The following is a 19,074-nucleotide window of genomic DNA, read 5'->3' as shown; positions in this document are numbered from 1 at the left end:
GGGTCCTCAGCATACCAGGCCAACACTCTCTCCACTGTGCCACTGCCTGGTCAGGCCAGATTTATTCTTTTGCTCATGGATATCCAGTTGTTCCAGCACCATATTTTGAAAAGACTGTTCTCTTTCTACTGAATTGAACCCTGGGCTTCAAGCCAGCAACCATGAGATCATGTCAATGATCCTATGCTCAGGCTAGCAACCCCATGCTCAAGCCAATGACCTCAGGGTTTTGAACCTGTCACCTCAGCATCCCAGGACTATGCTTATCAACTGTGCCACCACTGGTCAGGCTATTGTGGCATTCTTGTAAAAAAAAATCAATAAATCATAAATGTGAGGGTTTATTTCTGGACTTTTAATTCTGTCCCACTGGTCCATATTTCTATTCTATGTCAGTACCTCACCATCTTGATTTCTATAGTTTTGTAGTAAGTTTTGAAATTGGGATGTGTGAGTTTTCCAGCTTTGTTCTTTTTTGAGATTGTTTTGGCTCTCTGGAACCCTTGAATTTCCACAGGAATTTTAACTTGTCAATTATTTTAAAGAAGTCAGCTGGGATTTTGATAGGGATTTCAATTAACTTAACCTCTAAATCAGTTTGAGAAGTATTGCCATCTCAATAATATTAAAGTAATTCTTGAATGTAGTATATCTTTCTCTTTCCTTATAGCTTCTTTAATTTCTTTCAACAATATTTTGTAGTTGTCAAAGTATAAATTTTATACTTTTAGTTATTAAAATTTATTCATAAGTTTTTTTGATGTGTTATAAATGAAATTTTCTTTTTTTATTTCAAAAGTTAGGTTTTATGGGAGACTATAGGTCACAGAGCAGTCTCACCAATAATGTAACAACATCTACAATTGAAATTTAAAAAAACAGGAAAGTATAAATATATATATATTGATGTAATGTATTATGTAATACAAACATTTTTGCTATCTTTTAATTTCCAAAGCATACTCATTCACATTTGACTGACTGATAGTACATAAACATTGTTTTACAATAGGCCAAGACATCTGTATTATCGTGATTATACAAACATAGATGCAAAATAGTGTTAAGACTTTTTTGCCTGAAATTGCTGAACTAAGTGTCTGTGCTTATATTGTTTAAATCACTTTGTTCCCATTGCATCCTTCTGAGTGAAATGTATTCAGTCTGTCCTTTTCATATTCCCCTCTCTTGTGAAAGGCATAACTATCTAGTCACCCAGGCCAAATATTCTCCTTCATCATACCCTTTCAACCTTTGTTTCTCACACACTCATAAACTAATTACTAAAGAAAAAGGGGCCTTGACCTCTTCTTCTTTAGTAACTAATTTATTTGTGCCATGAGACGAAAATGGTTGTATTTAGTCAAGGGCACTGACCTTAGTAATTAGTGTGTGTTTGTGCCATGAAAAAAAAAGGTTGAAAATCACTGCTACCCTCTAGTTACCAAGTGCTAACAAGACATTTTCCTATTAAATAAATCTCTCTGGAATTGATCTCTTCTCTGTTAGAGTTTCCTTTTGCGAGTCCATTTCTTCATAAGTCTGACATGTGAGATTTTAATTGCTGTACCCCAGTTTTCTATTCTTCGGTCAGTGGTAACAGCTCCAGGTCTGTTTGCTTTTGTAGTTCTTGTATCATGGTCATGGTCTTGTTGAAAGTAGCACAAATGCAGCTCTTAGTCACTTTCTGCTCATCAGCCATTGGCTTAAAGCATGAATGGAAAGTTTGATATCAAGAATTTATTGCTGACAATTCTGGCAAGAGTGTAACTGGATTTTTCTTGCCTGTTGAATCGGATGATTAGTTTTGATTTCATATTCCAGCCTGTATAGAATGTAATCCAGATCAGAGTCACCTTTCTGGAACAGCAATTTCAGGTTATCAACATCCTCCTCCATGTTGAATAGTTCTGAAATTGTTTTCTTAATTTGATTTTCAGTTTTCTCATTGCTACTGTAGAGAAATACAATTATTTTTGTATATGCATGTTATGTCCTGCAACTTAACTCATTTATTAATTCAAATTGTGTTTTAATAGATTACATAAGATTTTCAACACGTATACTGAATTAGGTCTTCTGCACATAGAGAGGTAGTTTTACTTCATTTCCAATCTGAATCTATTTTATTTTCCTGCTTAATTGCCCTGGCTAGTAAGTCCAGTACAGTGTTGAATAGAAGTGACGAGAGTGGACGTCCTTGTTCTACTTCCTAATTTTAGGGAGAAAGCATTAAATATAATATTACTTGTGGGTATTGTAGATGCCTTTTGTCAGGTTAAAGAATTTATCTTTGTTGAGTATTCATCATAAAGAGGTATTGAATTTGATATATTTTTTCTTAATTACACTTTACCATATACTGGAAAATAAGTAAAAATCTCAATTTAATTTATACTCATTTACTTGGATTGGTTTGAAATAAATTTGGTACTATAAAGAAAAAAGATTAGCTAAGAAGTTATTAAGTAAATAAAATTGTACTGAAGAAGCTTTATGAAATTTAGCTTATTTTGATATAAGGAGGTGCTTCTGCTAATTTATAGTCTAATCCTATATGTTTCATTTAGCAGTTTCATTAGAACTGTTACTTGGCTAAATTTGCTCACCATAGTTTTTTAAAAGAAACATTTTATTGTAAACAGATTGAAACTTTCCCATTTAAACTCAATACTTCATCACAGTAATCTATCTACATTGATGAAGTTGTTTACACCAGAAACTATTTGATCCAACTTTCTTTGGTCATGGTACCAAAGTAAAACTTCAGCTTCAAGCTAGCCCATGATATAGTAGACTTCTCCACCCTCTAAGTATTTGAATTTTGAAAGAGTAGCCATTTATATTTAGAAATCTAGATACAATTCTAAAGAATATTTAGGCCTTTTAATTTTTTTATTTTAATCTATGAAGGAGGGCAAGGAGAAAATAATTGGGACTCTTATGTCCTGAATATTCTTCATGGTGGTTTGACATCAGAGTTATTTGTCTGGCTTACTTTATAATATCTGTTCAGTCCTACCTCTGTGTCTAATATTGTAGTTAAAACTTAAATTGAAGCCCTGGCCGGTTGGCTCAGTGGTAGAGCGTCGGCCTGGTGTACAGGACTCCTGGGTTCGATTCCCAGCCAGAGCACACAGGAGAGGCACCCATCTGCTTCTCCACCCCTCCCCCTCTCCTTCCTCTCTGTCTCTCTCTTCCCCTCCCACAGCCAAGGCTCCACTGGAGCAAAGTTGGCCTGAGCGCTGAGGATGGCTCCATGGCCTCTGCCTCAGGCGCTAGAATGGCTTTGGTTGCAACAGAGCGGTGCCCCAGATGGGCAGAGCATCGCCCCCTGGTGGGCATGCTGGGTGGATCCTGGTCGGGTGCATGTGGGAGTCTGTCTGACTGCCTCCCTGTTTCCAACTTCAGAAAATTACAAAAAAACAAAAACAAAAAAAACCTTAAATTGAGTGCACTTGACGGATTGAAAAGAAAAATCATCTAGCCTTTCACCTCTAGATGGCAGCACGAGTCTTACTGTACTAGTTTTTCCTCTACCCATATCTCTTGAACTGCATTTCTGATTTAGGTAAAAAATTCTTGTGACTTTACCAGACTACTTGCCTAATTTTGTTGATGCCTTGCTTGATTTTTAGCTTTTTGTTTTTCTTTTCATTTCTCCATCTTTTTTTTTCCAAACAATTACTTTCTTAAGCAATATATATTTTTGATTCTCAGAGCCCTTTTATTTCTCTATTGTCAGAAATAACATTTTGCTTTTGATTAAAGAGATTGGTAGATAAAAATTCTCAAAATGTGGTAGTTTAATTCCTTAACTTCTGTATCTGAATAAAAGACCCTCAAGTGAGTTCAGTAGTCTCATCTCAACTTGTTCTATTCTTTGACTCTGCTGGTTATTTTGTGATATCAGACAATGTCTTATTAAATTAAAGCAGAAATGTTAGCTAAAATTGATAAAATAAACTTGAACTAAGTCCTTCAAGAAGGATTTAATTGTTTCAACATAGAGCTTTCAAATATTTAGCCATTTTGAGTGATGAGATAATAGTGAAAGAATGAAGCATTCAAATCAGCAATTATTTGAGTGCCTATTTCCTGCAAAGCTCTGTAAGGGCTATGAAAATGAATAAGACATAATTACTGCCCTTGTGCAGATTAAAATCTAGTAGGAAAGGGAGATAAAACAATTAAGTAAATGATTCCTAATAGAAGGTAGAGGAGTACAAAGAACTGGGGATAGGGGAGAAGAGGGCAATTACATTAGATTGCTATAGGAATGGCAGATAAGTTTCATTTTGTCAACATGGATTGATGAGTAAGGATTGCCTAGGTCTGTTTAATTGAGAAGGATTTGGGATTCAGAAGTCAATTAGTGTTGTCTGCTATGGACAAGGGAAAGGGGTGTGGTAGTATTTGCTATTTCTGGATCATTGGAAATACACCTTAAGGAACACATAGGATATTTCCTTTTTTAATTGATTGATTTTTAGAGAGACAGAGAGGAAAGGAGAGAGGGAAGCGAGGACGAGAGGGAGAGAGAGAGAAGCATTCATTTTGTTGTTTCACTTAGTTGTGCATTCATTGACTGCTTGCCATATGTGCCCTGACTAGGAATCAAACCTACAACTTTGGTGTTTTGGGACAACACTCTTAACTGACTGAGCTAACCAGCCAAGGCCGAAAACATAGGCTTTTGATGGGTGGAAATGGGAATCATTCTAGGTAGAATGAAAAGAGGAAAAGGTGGAGTTTGAAAGAACTGCTGTGTTCAGGTAACAGTGTGAGTGATCTAATCTGATCCTTAAGGAGCCCAGCTTATATTCGGGGGTTTAAGCACTAACACTAGGAGGGAGATAGGTACCAGACTGGGAAGGGCATTGAACTCTAGTAGGTGAGGAGTTAGACTCACAGGTAAGAAGGAACATGTGAAATGCCTTTCAAATGTCTTAAAGACTATAACATTAACTATATACTATATTGACTGTAGATAGTTTATGAGACACTTTAGTAAAACAGAGTTTACCACAAATCTGTTTATTGTAAAGATAAAGAAGCCTGACTCGTGGTGGTGCACTATAGAGTGTTGACCTGGGATTCTGAGGTTCCAGGTTCAAAACTCCAAGGTCACTGGCTTGAGTGCAGGGTCACCGGCTTGAGTGTGGGATCATCAAGATGTTCCCATGGTTGCTGGCTTGAGCGCAAGGTCTCTGGCTTGAGCCAGTTCAGGCATATATTAGAAGCAATCAATGAATAACTAAAGTGCTGTAACTACAAGTTGATGCTTCTCATCCCCTTTTCTTCCCATCTCCCACTGCTAAAAAAAAGAAAAAGATGAAAATAAAATGTTGAGCCCAATCTCTTTCTCCTACTGCAACATTCCACCACAGTGGTCATTATATGTATTGTAATGGCTCTTCTCTAAATTAAGTCCTCCTTACCATGCTTTACAGGGGTCCCCAAACTTTTTACACAGGGGGCCAATTCACTGTCCCTCAGACCGTTGGAGGGCCGCCACATACAGTGCTCCTCTCACTGACCACCAATGAAAGAGGTGCCCCTTCTGGAAGTGCGGCAGGGTGGATAAATGGCCTCAGGGGGCCGCATGTGGCCCGCGGGCCGTAGTTTGGGGACGCCTGCTTTAAAAGAAGAAGAAGCCTGACCAGGCAGTGGCGCAGTGGATAGAGCGTCGGACTGGGATGCGGAGGACTCAGGTTCGATGCCCTGAGGTCGCCAGCTTGAACGCAGGCTCATCTGGTTTGAGCAAAGCTCACCAGCTTGGACCCAAGGTCGCTGGCTCGAGCAAGGGGTTACTCAGTCTGCTGAAGGCCCACGGTCAAGGCACATATGAGAAAGCAATCAATGAACAACTAAGGTGTCTCAATGAAAAACTGATGATTGATGTTTCTCATCTCTCTCTGTTCCTGTGTGTCTGTCCCTTTCTATCCCTCTCTCTGACTCTCTGTAAGAAAAAAAAGAAAAAGAAGAAGAAGAAAAAAGTAAAAATCTAGCATTACCACTAAGAGATAACCATTGACCTTGTCCCCTTATGTATGGATATATACTTACATTTCTGTGTGCCCACATAAATACACAGACATGCTTTTTAGCATTAAATGCGACTAAAGTCTGTGTATATAGTTTTAGCTTGTACATTTTTTTTTATAGAGACAGAGAGTCAGAGAGAGGGATAGAAAGGGACAGACACACAGGGACGGAGAGATGAGAAGCATCAATCATTAGTTTTTTATTGCACGTTGCAACACCTTAGTTGTTCATTGATTGCTTTCTCATATGTGCCTTGACCGCGGTCCTTCAGCAGACCAAGTAACCCCTTGCTTGAGCCAGCGACCTTGGGTCTAAGCCAGTGAGCTTTTGCTCAAACCAGATGAGCCCGCGCTCAAGCTGGCGACCTCGGGGTCTCGAACCTGGGTCCTCTGCATCCCAGTCAGGCTAGCTTGTACATTTTTAAAATAAATTCTATTGTAAGCATTTTTCTGTGTCATTAAAAATTCTACCACTGAAGAAGCCACAGACCTTTAAGAAGCATTAGTGCATAGGATGGAAGGGAATGGTAGAGACAAGAGGTTGGATGCTATTGTGGGATTCCAGCAAGAATTGAGGGCTTAAATGAATGGGGCACTGAGAATAGGAAGAAGTGCACTGACAGTAGATGTTTCAGGTGTATCATTTTCAGGACTAGGTCGGTAACTGGGTCAGTCTTAGGGAGAGAGTAAACTGAAATTAAGAGTTTATCTTTTGAGCCTGGTTAATGACAAGGAAGTCAGAAGGAAGAGAGAGGTTTGTTTAAAGAAAAATATTACCTAATTCTTTTACATGTAGGTAGATACCTTAATTTTCATAGAAATAAGTAGAAGCTAGAGCCATTAGTATAGGTTAATGTTATTAATAGAATTAAAGCAATACTCTTGTCAAGTTTAGTTATATCACATTGGCAACAAGGTAATGTTTTAGATAGTTATTTTTTTCTCAGGAAAATGAATTTGTGAGAACAAAATACCCATAACTTCTGCAGTGGATTTGTGAGTCCCTATACTCCTTGGCAGATTAGTAAGCCTCTAAATTGAATAAATTACTTTGATACAGTTTCCTTACATAATAGTACTTTTTCATTCAGTTACCTACCTGTAGCTATTTAGGAAATTGTTATGGCCTTTGTGTATAGTAGCCGATCAAATCTTTGTTAACTGGAAAAAAATGTTGGAAGTTTAAATTTGAAGTAATAGTAATTGGCCTAAAATATTTGATGTGGATGCATCTATTAATTAACGGCGCTATTTGGGTTATATCCGCATCAGGGTAAACTCCTCCTCGGAGTGAAGACTGCATTTTACATCTAGTTGGATATTTGTAGGATCTCTAATGGGGGATAAAATATACTACCAAATTGTCTGCCAGAAAGGCACTATCTACCCTATATCCTTGCTAACACCAAGTATTATAACTTTTAAAAGTCATTGCCAACATGATAGGCAAAATATTAATATTTCATTTTAATGTTAATTTCTGCACTTGTGAAAATGAAAAATATTTTTTATGTTTCTTGACCATGCCTATTGACAAGGACTGGAATTGAAGAACATACAAATTTAAATTATTTTAACCTAAAAAATAAAGCCAGAGAACCTGATTAAAAAACAACGTTAAGTGTTTTAATTTGTATTTCTCAAATGTCAAATGAAACTTACTTTTGTTTTCTGTATTGCATACTATCTCCTCATTGTCATTAGCGTGGTATCCTATTTAGGTAGTAATACAGTATAAAATCTAGAAATCCCAGTTTGAAGGGATCAAGGTTATTTCTCATAATTAGAAATTGTCAATTTAGCCTTAAGTATTTTGTTTTTAAAAATATATTAGGATAATGGGAAATAAAACATGCCATTAGTTCTCATTTCTCCCTTGGTTAACAAATTAGGATACACAAAGCCTCAAATTACCTTTAAGGCCTATAAGCATTTATATCTTTTATCCATTAGTTAAGTTATTTCATAAACCCAACATTGCCTCTGATATGGCTTTACACACAAAGAGGATTTTGCCATAAACTGCCTGCAGTGTTTTATTCCCTTCTGAACTTTGGGGGCAGGGGGCAAAGATAGAGGAGAAAGCAGGCAGGCATAAATTAATTTGGATGGGATTTGGTTCAAAGTAACATTCTGCGTAATTCTACAAAATATATAATAGGTACGAAGATGTACATAGCAAGACAATTTAAAATTCAACATCAGAGGAATAACCAAGTGAATTGTGGTACATGCATACAGTAGAAGACAATGTAGCCATTAAATATGTTAAAGTATTAAAGAGCATTTAATGACAGAAGAATGCTCATTATATGAAAGGATAATTGCAAGTGAAAAAAATTACAAAATCATCAATTTGTTTTGGTTTAAGAGGATGGGCATAAACAAATGACTGGAAGGAAATATACTAGTATGTTTCAATGGCTATCTTGAGTGATTCTTTTTTTTCTTTAAAACTTTCTGAATTTTCCAGTTGTCAACAATGAACACATTCTTTCTGTTGAGTAGGAAAAACTGTCTAAAAGTAAAGAAAAATTATATACCTAAAAATAAAATTAGTTACTTGAAAACTCTACCTCCTAATTTCCTATGTAGATAAATTTTGAACTCTTTTATGGACTGTTTCTAAATAAAAATGCCTAGATCTGTTAGTAACAATTGATCATTTTAAGCAAGTGATAAATAGCAAGGTGAAAGTTAATGACACTTCATTTTCCATCCTTAGCATGTTCTTCCAGAAGTAGAAATTTGGGAACAAAAGGATAGGTAAGCTGTTGGGTCAGGGACCAGAGATGGTTTACTGGGTGAAAGAGACATCTTTTTATCAGCAAACGGCCAAGATTTTTTCAGCCATTCTTCCCTGTGGTTGGACAACTGACTACTCAGTAGGAGCAAAGAACCATTTAGCGTATCTGTCCGTCTTAAATAAAACTGCAACTGTTTGGTTGAGAAGTAAAATGGACCTCATAAATTTTCCCTCTTTGGCTTAGAATATGGCTTGTTTGTTATAACAAAGAGGAGAACCAAATAATTGCAATAGGTGTGCATAGGAGTAGTTTCTTTGCAAGGTTTGGGTATAAGAATGACTGTTTCTGCTCCTAGGAAAATAAATTGGCATTTTCTGATTTTTTTGTTTATTTATTAATTTAGGTTTTTTGTTTGTTTGTTTGTTGGTATTTTTCTGAAGTTGGAAACGGGGAGGCAGTCAGACAGACTCCCACATGCGCCTGACCGGGATCTACCCGGCATGCCCACCAGGGAGTCAGGGGGTGATGCTCTGCCCATCTAGGGCATTGCTCTGTTGCAACCAGAGCCATTCTAGTGCCTGAGGCAGAGGCCATACAGCCATCCTCAGTGCCCGGTCCAACTTTGCTCCAATGGAGCCATGGCTGCAGGAGGGGAAGAGAGAGACAGAGAGGAAGGAGAGGGGGAGAGGTGGAGAAGCAGATGGGTGCTTCTCCTGTGTGTCCTGGCCGGGAATTGAACCCGGGACTCCTGCATACCAGGCCGACGCTCTACCACTGAGCAAACCGGCCAGGGCTTAATTTAGTTTTTGATGTTCTAGAGATTTCAAAAATTCCTAAGTGGTTTTAAATGTAATGTCAGTTCCTTATTTTTTTTTAGTTCTTTACACTAGTTTGTGTTAGCAAGATGATCCGGGAGGTGGTGATATTGCATGGATGATGACAAACACTTTGCTATTGGAACCTAGAAAAATAATGACTTTCGATATGTAGAAGCGAAGTATCTCTAACCTTAAAATCTAAAGTAAAAGCTTGGCAAAAATTACTAATATTTGGTATAACTAAAAGATTTGAGAACTATAATAGAAAGAAAGGAATGATTTTTTTTAATTTATTCATTTTAGAAAGGAGAGAGAGAGGGAGAGAAGAGAGAGACAGAGAGAGAGAAGGGGGGGAGCAGGAAGCATCAACTCCCATATGTGCCTTGACCAGGCAAGCCCAGGGTTTTGAACCGGCGACCTCAGCATATCCAGGTCGACGCTTTATCCACTGTGCCACCACAGGTCAGGCCAGAAAGGAATGATTTTTAAAAGGAAGAACTATTACATCTGATTAACTCTTTTACAGAAGAACACATTTAAAAATTTACTGGATGATAGTGAGGAAATCCTTTGAGAACAGAGCTGAATCTGACAGGCTGAAGTTCTGAATATGGAATGTAAAGAAGAAAGAGCTAAAATGAGACTTTAGATGATATAAAAATATTCTACTATTCCATTATTTTTGTTCTTTAATAAACTTTTGGCCCTGGCCAGTTGGCTTAGTGGTAGAGCATTGGCCTGGTGTGTGGATGTCCCAGGTTTGATTCCTGGTCAGGGCACACAGGAGAAGCACCCATCTGCTTCTCCACCCTTCCTCCTCTTGCTTCTCTCTCTCTCTCTTTCTCTTTCCATCCTGCAGACATGGCTTGATTGGAGTGAGTTGGCCCCCGGTGCTGAGGATAGCTCCATGGTCTCTCCTCAGGCACTAAGAAGAGCTCATTTGCTGAGCAACAGAGCAACGGCCCAGATGGGAAAATGATCACCCCCTAGTGGGCTTTCCAGGTGGTTCCCAGTTGGGGCACATGTGGGAGTCTGTCTCTCTGCCTTCCCTCCTCTCACTGAATAAAATAAAAAAATGAATAAAATAAACTTTAAAAATTTAAGTATAGCCCTGGCCGGTTGGCTCAGCGGTAGAGCGTTGGCCTGGCGTGCAGGGGACCCGGGTTCAATTCCCGGCCAGGGCACATAGGAGAAGCGCCCATTTGCTTCTCCACCCCCCCCCTCCTTCCTCTCTGTCTCTCTCTTCCCTTCCCGCAGCCAAGGCTCCATTGGAGCAAGGATGGCCCGGGCGCTGGGGATGGCTCCTTGGCCTCTGCCCCAGGCGCTAGAGTGGCTCTGGTCACAGCAGAGCGACGCCCCGGAGGGGCAGAGCATCGACCCCTGGTGGGCAGAGCATCGCCCCTGGTGGGCGTGCTGGGTGGATCCCGGTCGGGCGCATGCGGGAGTCTGTCTGTCTCTCCCCATTTCCAGCTTCAGAAAAATACAAAAAAAAAAAAAAAAAAAAAAAATTTAAGTATAATGTACATAAAGAAAAGTACACAATTTATAATGTACACCTCAGTGAATTTTTGTAAAATTGATATTCCCATGAAACTGTGATCCAGACCAGATCAAGAAATAAAACTTTTCCACCTGACCAGGTAGTGGCACAGTGAATAGAGTATCGGCCTGGAATGCTGAGACCCAGGTTTGAAACTCCGAGATCACCGGCTTGAGCATGGGCTCACCAGCTTGAGTGTGGGATCTTAGACATGACCTCCTGGTCGCTAGCTTGAGCAAGGGGTCACTGGCTTGGCTGGCAGCCCCCCCCCCCCACGCCATCAAGGCACATATGATAAAGCAATCAATGAACAACTAAGGTGCTGCAACTGTGTTGATGCTTCTTATCTCTCTCCCGTCCTGTCTGTCTCTCTCTCTCTCTCTCTCTCAAAAAAAAAAAAGAACTTTTAAAATATACTAAGCCTCCTTTAGGACCCTCCCTTTCCCCAAAGGCAAGCTCTATTGTTGCTTACAATACTATAAAGGGATTTTGCTTATTTTTTAAATTTATGTAAATGAATCACAAATTATGTGCTCTTGTTTGGGGCTTCTTTGCCTCAACATTTTAATTAGGACATTTTTTCATGTTGAGTGATTCATTTTATTTATTTATTTATTTTTTATTTTTTCTAAACTTTTATTAATTTTTAGAGAGGAGAGAGAGAGAGAGAAGAGAGAGAGAGAAAAAGGGGGAGGGAGGAGCAGGAAGCATCAACTCCCATATGTGCCCTGACCAGGCAAGCCCAGGGTTTTGAACCAGTGACCTCAGCGTTCCAGTTTGACGCTTTATCCACTGCACCACCACAGGTCAGGCAAGAGTGATTCATTTTAAATGTTACCATTTATCATTTGAAAATCCTTGGAAAATCACTCTTTATGAAAAACCAACGCATCTGTTTTTTTTAGAACTTAATTTTTTTGTTTGTTAAAATTTATTGATTGATTTGAGAGAGAGAGAGACGGAAACAACATAGATCTGTTTCCTGTATGTGCCCTGACCATGGATCGAACCAACAACCTTTGCATATCAGGGCAATGCTCTAAGCAGCAGAGCAATCAGACCAGGGCAAACCAAAGCATCTTTATTTGTTTGTTGACTAACTTAGGTACTATATGATAAAAGAACTTGGCATAATGAGCTAACAGCCCAATTGATGCATATAATTATTTTAGAATTGGAAAGGAACGAATAAGAAAGATTTTATTCTTACATAAATAATGAAAACTTTGTACCATCTAATTATAAAAACAGAAGACAGATCTTTTTGTATGTGTATGAAAACCATTATATCTAGTGATATAAGGAGTATATAGTGAATTGGTAATATGGAATGGAAACAGCAGATCTAAGCACTGGAGAATTATTAGAATAGAGAAAACTTGTTTGACTGAGATAGGGAAACCACAGGGAATTATACCAGAGTCATTGATTTCAGTTGGATTACTAATGACTTAGATAAGTGATGTTATAGACCTTACAGGTTGACCTGGAATGGAAAATCCAGCCTGTACAGTAGATTATTTTTTAGAAACAGTTGTGTCTACTAGATGTGTTTCTTCTGAGGAGCAGGTTTTTTTTGGTTTTCTTTTAGATTGTTGTTGGGTAAACAAATGGTTTTTAAGTTTGCTCAGTTGTATTGGGGCACTGCCATGTGTGTATAGCCTATGGAATGCTGCCGGTGCTTGCCCTCATGGTGGCAGATTGCCTTCCTGCTTGGAAGGGGCTATTGTTTCCTGGAGAAGGGTTTTCTCTCCCAGCCTGTTTTGCTAGAGAGTGCGTGAAATGGGGGGGGGGGGTGCTGCTGAGAGGCTTGGGCGCCCTGATTTCTGGCTGATTTGTTTGACCAGGCAGTGCTGTTTTGCATGTAGGGGCCTGGGAGTTTGGGAGAGCCCAGAGTGGGAAAGGAAAACAGTCTTCCCTGCCTGTTTGCTCATCCGCCGTTAGGAGACTTGAATAAACGAAATGGCCCACCATTTTCTGGCTTCACTGTTCCTTTACCATCTGCCCAAATCCAGTGAGAACTGCATGGTCACAGTGAGGGCCACTGGCCCTACAATTGTTGTCTTTTCTTTTTCTTTTTTTTTTAGTGAGGAGAGAGAAGGGAGGGAGGAAGGAGCAGGAAGCATCAACTCCCATATGTTCCTTGGCCAGGCAAGTCCATGGTTACCACCCAGTGACCTCAGCATTCTAGATCAACGCTTTACCTATTTGTCCCAGTAGAACCCAAGCTCTAGGTTGATCAGGTATCCCCGATTCAACTTCCCCGCACAGTGGGACACTCCTGCTTAACAGCTGGGCTGGCAACCTCTTTGGAGACTACTCTTGAGGTGGCTATGAGGATGCTCCTTATCAATGCCGAGACCAACTGCCACTGGAGGAAAGACACAACCGACACCCAAGTTAGTTGTAAGAATCACACAGGCAGTTTATTATTCACAAATCCTTTCGGGGTGCCTGGGTACAGCTTAAGGGGGTTCCTGTTGGCGTGCTCCAGTGTGCCCCTCTCATGCTGTCTTTGGTCAGAGCAGCATGGAGACAGTCCAAGTCAATGTTGGAGTCTGGGCGCTACCGCAGCATGGGGCCCCTCAGCTTTAGTACCTTTTCTGGCCAACGCATTCTAACAGGTGTCAATCTACAGGATTTTCACCTCAAATCACCTTTTTGGGAGTTCCTTACAGGGAGCCCTTTTTATGTTAATTTACTAAATGTTACATCAAGTTGCTTTTAAGGTGTTCCTAGGGAAGCTCTTGTTTATGTTAACCTATAGAGTTATGACATTAAGCCACTTCTTATTTATATATAACTTCACACATACACTAACTGGGCCCTGTGCGAAAGACAGTCTGTTTATCATATCTGTACACACTATATTAATTCCTATCCAGATGGCATAACTTTAATTTCCTTAATTGCTTTTAATATTATATCTTAATCATTTCTATATATTTTCCATATTTTTCTATAGTTATATATATTTAATTACTATATCATTATATTACTGCAACACTGTTGCTCCACCACAGGTCAGGCTTGAGGAACAGTTTTAAACATTTAATAGAAAAAATTGGCCCTGGGGGTTGCTGGGTGGATACCTGTTGGGGCACAGGCAGGAGTTGGTCTCTCTATTTCCCCTCCTCTCGCTTAAAAAAAACAAAATTAACTTCATGGGAATTGGAGCTACATCTTGTGAAAATGAATGTGTCTAATCCCTAGTCAACTAGAAAGGAGAGCCAGGTAAAAGAGCTTGTTTGGGAATCTTTGTTGTGAATATTTAGGAAATCACTATAGCCCTATATGTAATTTTCAGTAACTTACTGTATCATAGTTTTTCTTTTTCAGTTCATAGACTCTTCTTGGAAGTGAATACATTGTAACTAATGTAAAACATCTGAGCAGTAATTTGAAATTCCTATTTCATGGATCTGAAACATCCACTGGGAGATGAGTATAATTGTTGGTATCACTGTGGACATTTGAGGATTTTTTTTTTTTTTTTTTTTTTTTTGTATTTTTCTGAAGCTGGAAACGGGGAGAGACAGTCAAACAGACTCCCGCATGCGCCCGACCGGGATCCACCCAGCACGCCCACCAGGGGCAACGCTCTGCCCACCAGGGGGCGATGCTCTGCCCCTCCGGGGCGTCACTCTGCCGAGACCAGAGCCACTCCAGCGCCTGGGGCAGAGGCCAAGGAGCCATCCCCAGCGCCCGGGCCATCTTCGCTCCAATGGAGCCTCGGCTGCGGGAGGGGAAGAGAGAGACAGAGAGGAAGGAGGGGGGAGGGTGGAGAAGCAAATGGGCGCTTCTCCTATGTGCCCTGGCCGGGAATCAAACCTGGGTCCCCCGCGCGCCAGGCCGACGCTCTACCGCTGAGCCAACCGGCCAGGGCCTGAGGAGTTTTTTTTAAAAGATTTTATTTATTGCCCTGGCCGGTTGGCTCAGCGGTAGAGCGTCGGGGGACCCGGGTTTGATACAATATTATTTATAAAACCTTGGCATAGTGTCAGCACTTAAGAAGTTTAAAGATTACTAACTGTTATTATCATGGGCAGCCTATGAGAAATGTTAAGCATAGTAGGCATGTGATCATATATTCTTTCTTTTTTTTTTATTTTATTTATTTATTTATTTTTACAGAAACAGAGAGTGAGTCAGAGAGAGGAATAGACAGGGACATACAGATAGGAACGGAGAGAGATGAGAAGCATCAATCATTAGCTTTTCATTGCGCGTTGCAACACCTTAGTTGTTCATTGATTGCTTTCTCATATGTGCCTTGACCACGGGCCTTCAGCAGACTGAGCAGCCCCTTGCTGGAGCCAGCGATCTTGGGTCCAAGCTGGTGAGCCTTGCTCAAACCAGATGAGCCCGCACTCAAGCTGGCGACCTCGGGATCTTGAACCTGGGTCCTTCCGCATCCCAGTCCGATGCTCTATCCACTGCGCCACCACCTGGTTAGGTGTGATCATATATTCTTAAAAAGATCACTTTGCCAACAAAGTAGAAGATGGATTGGTTATAAAAGGAATGAAGGTGGTACAGAGACAAGTCAAATTTCTTCAGCAAGTCAAACAAAAATGGTAAGCCCTTGAACTAAGATAGTAGAAGTGGAAATGTAAAATAAGGGATGGACTCTAGAAATCTGGGAGGTAGGATAGAAAGTCTTAGAGACTGATTGGATGTATTGGGGTTGAGGAGTTCTGGGTAGTAAGAATGATGAATCAAGAGGGACTCTCAGGTTTCTAGCTTGTAAATAGAAGAACAGCATCTTTGAAAAGAAAGATTGGGGAGTTCTGGTGTAAGGATATCTAGTAGTTGTAGGCTATCGAGGTGGATATATTGAGGAAATAGTTGGATATATGAATCTAGTGCATTGGAAGTAGTGTTAAAGCCATGGTTGGAAAGGAGATCACCCTGAGAGAATATGTAACATTAAAACAGAACCCTGATGTGGTAAGCAGCCTCTAAGATGGTCTGCTGTGAGTGTAAAGTGCTTAGCATAGGTCTAAGGAAAGCAAGTAAATTATAATGCTGATGATACAACTATACATATTTTATGTCAAAGACTATAAGAACAAGCAATACTGCTTATTTAGCTGAAAATAAATGAGTCATAGCATTTTATATATGTATTTTTAAGAGTTAAATATGAGTCTTTTTGCCATTATAAAACAATATATACTCATAGAAAATATAAAGATATGCCAACTGTAACTGAAAAATAAAAATATAAAAAGCAAAATAATTCATCCCAAATTACAGCATCCCCAAATAGTAGTCACTTTTAACATTTTGAACACTCCTCCAAATCCTGCAAACATTCTCTTCTCAGAGATACTACATAGAGAAAGGGAGGGGGAGAGAAAGAGAGAAAAGCATCAGCTCATTGTTTCACTTAGTTATGTCATTGATTGCTTCTCCTGTGTGCCAGGGCTGGGGCTCCAACCAGTGACCTTGGGGATGAGCCGGCGCCCTTGGGATTTGTGACCCTGGGATCACGCCAGCCACCCCAGAATCTAACTGGCCACCTTGGTGCTCCAGGATGACACTATTCACTGGGCCACCAACCAGGGCTCCACATCTTTCTCTTTTTGGTTGTTGTTATCTTTTCTTTTTTTTTCTTTTCTTTCTTTCTTTCAACATCTTTTGGTGCCTGTGAAAACATAGCAAAATCATCAATTTTATGACTATACAGAATTCCGTTGTATGATTACTTATAATGCATTTTGTTATTTCTAAATGGACATTTAGGTTGTTTCCAGTGTTTTACTAAAGTAAATAATGCTGCAATTGCATTCTTTGCTCTAGATACACATGAATGGCACCTTTAATACATATTGGCAATTTTTATACGTATTAGCAAAGTTACCTTCAGAAGGACTTGTCCAGATTATATTTCTAAGAACAGCAAACGGAAGACTTGTATTCCTATATCTTAGTCACTCTAAATATTGTTAAACTTTTTAATATTTGCCCATTTTATGAGAAAATGTTTCCATATTTTTATATGCATTTCTTTGATTGCTCATAAAGTTCTGTTTACTGGCTACTTGTTTATCCTCATTATTTGATTTTCTTGGTCTACTCCTTGTCTACGTTTCTGTTGGTTCATCTTCTAGTATATAAAGGTAAGGAAACAGGTTTAAAGTAATGAAGTGACTTTCTCAGGGTCACCCAGTAATTTAGTGACAGAACTGGTAATCATAGTGTGTTCGAGCTGGAAGGGAATCTTTAGAAATCATCAAGTCCTGCCTGGTGGTGCAGTGGATAGAGCATCAGCCTGGGATGCTGAGAACCCAGGTTTGAAACCCTGAGGTTGCTGGCTTGAGTGTGGGATCATAGATACGACCCCATGGTCTCTGGCTTGAGCCCAAGGTCACTGGCTTGAGCAAGGGATCATTGATTCAGCTGGAGCCCCCTGGTCAAGGTACATATGAGGAAGCAATCAATGAACAACTAAACTACCACAACTATGAATTGATGCTTCTCATCTCCCTTCCTGTCTGTCCCTGTCTATCCTCTCTTTCTCTTTCTTTCACTAAAGAAAACATGGAAAATCAAATCCCAACCTTCTACTGTTACAGATGAAAAAACTAAAGGTTTTAAGCATTGTCAGGTGACTTGCCTAAGGACAACTACACAGCTCTTTAGTGACAGAACCAGAAATCTGATTTATGTCTCCCTGAAGAAGGAAAGGCAGGTAACATTTTTTTTTTTTTGGTATTTCTCTGAAGCTGGAAACGGGGAGAGACAGTCAGACAGACTCCCGCATGCGCCCTACCAGGATCCAGCCCGCATGCCCACCAGGGGGCGACGCTCTGTCATGACCAGAGCCACTCTAGCGCCTGGGGCAGAGGCCAAGGAGCCATTCCCAGCGCCTGGGCCATCTTTGCTCCAATGGAGCCTCGGCTGCGGGAGGGGCAGAGAGGGACAGAGAGGAAGGAGAGGGAGCTTCTCCTGTGTGCCCTGGCCGGGAATCGAACCTGGGACTTCTGCACACCAGGCCAACGCTCTACCACTGAGCCAACCGGCCAGGGCCACGGCAGGTAACATTTTAAAGCATGCTTTGTTTATTACAGTGTTTCCCATTTAATTCTCACCACTGTTCTACTGTGTGTCTTCAAACAGATGAGGTAACTGAGGTTCACAGAGCTTCAGTAATTTCCCCAGTCACATACCTAGTTACTTACAAAACTGGGTCTAAAATCCAAGTTTTCTAATTCTTAATCTGGGGTTATCATTGCTTCTTAGAGTAGTAATGTTAGATATGCTTCTTGACTTCACTCGAATCCTCACTTGATAAAATATGGTGATTCTTTTGGGAACTTGTAAATAAAACTCTGCCTCTGTTTAACAGCTCTTGTTTGATACTGGACACCAGTCTGAAACTTATGAGTTTAAAGAACTTTTCATTATAAGCAAAAGCAGATCAGAGACCATGTCTCATGCATATGGGTGAATAGAATTGAGATCCATGAGCTAGGTAGGAACTACTATTTTCTCTGGTAGTGATGTCTGGATTGAAACTCAGTATTCCTTAGAACTTTTTTTATTCCATAGAGAACAGAATCTTAATATATAAAATGAAAATCAAATTTGAGTTCTCTGAAGTGTAAAATGACCCTCAAATCATCAAGGGGTCAAATAGGAATGAAATCGTAACCATGTCAGTTGCATCCTACATATCTCTAAAAAACCTGTTAACCTTTGTTTCTGACAGAGCTCAGAATTTCAGTCATATTAGAGCTAATTTGGTTGAAGCTTTATTCTATAGAGATGTACAAAGATTAGTATTGACTTGTGTATAACTTTGTTGAGACTCTTGGTTTGGTTAGTTATGGAGAAATTAGTTGGTAGAATCTGTGTTCTGCAAAATTGCTTTCCAGAGAGATCTTCTAAGTGTTTGGGTTGATATTTTTTAAACC

General features: G+C 39.8%; 1 protein-coding gene and 1 pseudogene across 1 annotated transcript in view; one reads left to right on the top strand and one right to left on the bottom strand.

Annotated features, from left to right (window-relative positions):
- The window catches only part of LIN52 (lin-52 DREAM MuvB core complex component), a 123,331-nt gene that overhangs the window by 25,027 nt on the left and 79,230 nt on the right, over positions 1-19,074 (top strand). The gene's annotated exons all lie outside the window — the stretch shown is intronic.
- On the bottom strand, positions 1,535-1,899 carry LOC136377502 (spindle and kinetochore-associated protein 2 pseudogene; annotated as a pseudogene).

The sequence above is a fragment of the Saccopteryx leptura genome, chromosome 6 (assembly GCF_036850995.1).
Source record: "Saccopteryx leptura isolate mSacLep1 chromosome 6, mSacLep1_pri_phased_curated, whole genome shotgun sequence".
Lineage (NCBI taxonomy): Eukaryota > Metazoa > Chordata > Mammalia > Chiroptera > Emballonuridae > Saccopteryx > Saccopteryx leptura.
Note: the sequence above shows the minus strand (reverse complement) of the source record. Positions and strands in the feature narration are given on the sequence as shown.